Raw genomic sequence first — 1,589 nt, forward strand, 5'->3', positions numbered from 1 at the left:
GGAGGTTTGGGAGGGGAACGACCGAGACAAAGGCCTCAATTCTGGGGACCCGGGAGAAGGGGAGGCTGCTTTACGAGGCCCTGGGAATGCCTGGGCTCCCTCCGAGCACTGGAAGGCGAGGCGGGGAGGGGGAGGCCCGCGGAGGGCCTGCTGTCTGTCCCCAGGTCCCCAAATGCTCCCTGCGCGTCTAGATCCCCCCCTGCGGCCTGAGGTTCCAGCCCGCGCTGGCGGCGGCGGCGGCGGCGGGGCCAGGACGAGGCCTAAAGGTGGAGGCCCCCGCTGTGCGACCTCCCCGGAGGGGGCGGGCGGCGGGAAGGACCCGGGTCCGGGCAGGTGGCAGCGGAGGGGACTTACCGGGCGGACGAGGAGCGCGGAGAGAGGTGTGTGGCCCGGCGGGCCCGGGCGCGGGGTGGTGGCGGTCACCAGCAGGGTCCCCGAGGCGCGCGGAGCGGCCGCACGGTGCTGAGCCGCCGGTGGCTTTTGTGCGCCCGGTGGGGGACCCGGGCCCGGCTAGGGTGGAGGTGACAGCAGCCGGCCGGAGGACGGGGACGTGCGCTCCCTCCGCCTCTCCCTCCCCCACCGGCCGCTGCTTTTTATTTCGACGCCACTTTGGGGGCTGGGGGGTGGGCAGGAGGGTGCCCGGGGGGGCTCTGCCCCCCCCCGCCCCCACCCCGATCCAGCCGGGGCGCGCACACCCTGCTCGTCTACACCGCAGGCCGCTCCCGCCCTCCCAGGGGCGCACACGCGCGCGCGCGCGCGCGGACCCCTGGTCTCGGGGATGCCTGGGCCGTCCCCCTCTTTCCGAGACTGTCCCCGGGGGACCCTCGAACTCACATACGCAAGCACACATAGACGCGCGATCCTCCTCCTTCGCTTCAACCCGCTTCCAGGAGCGTCCGCAGGGACGCGCGCACGCGGTGCGGTTTGGTGGACGTCCCCACACGGGGCCGTCCGAGTGACACCAACACCCGCATCTACACACTCCGTGTGTAGCTCCGCACTCTGGCACACCGTTCGCTCGCTTCCAGACTGCTTCGGCCCCGGTGTAGACGCGGCCCTGCTTCCTGCCCCACCCCCCCGCTCCGATGCCTTTAACTCCAGAGCGGGCCTCGCTTAGGGGGGTCCGGTTTTCTGGGGTCTCCCTGGCCCATCCCAGGGGGACCCTCAACGCAGGAGGGGCTTGTTCTTTAGAAGGCACAGGGGAGGGGTCGTGCAGGACTGTCCCGACCCCAAGAAGATTCCTGGGTTTGTGAGCTAATCCTTGCACAACCGGAGTTCCTACCGAGGAATGCAACAGCCGACCGACAGCCGGGCCTCCCTGAGTCCCATTGCGGCAGGCCAGGCGGGGGTGACATCGGCCTGGTCCCAAAGAGAATGTGCTTCAGATTGGAAAGACTGGGAGGTCTCTGGTCTTGAGCCAAGATGCGTCCCAGACAGGCAGCGTGTCTGTCCCCCATCTTTATGATACCTGTGGTGTGTTGGTCTTTCTCTAACTCGGTGGCCTTGTTGGTGACTCTGTTGCCTTGTGTATGGGCTCTACGCGCGTGGCTCGGACATCCGGGTCCTGCGTGCCCCTGTGTGTGTTTGCG

The sequence above is a fragment of the Propithecus coquereli genome, unplaced genomic scaffold, assembly GCF_000956105.1.
Source record: "Propithecus coquereli isolate 6110/MARCELLA unplaced genomic scaffold, Pcoq_1.0 Scaffold498, whole genome shotgun sequence".
Classification (NCBI taxonomy): domain Eukaryota; kingdom Metazoa; phylum Chordata; class Mammalia; order Primates; family Indriidae; genus Propithecus; species Propithecus coquereli.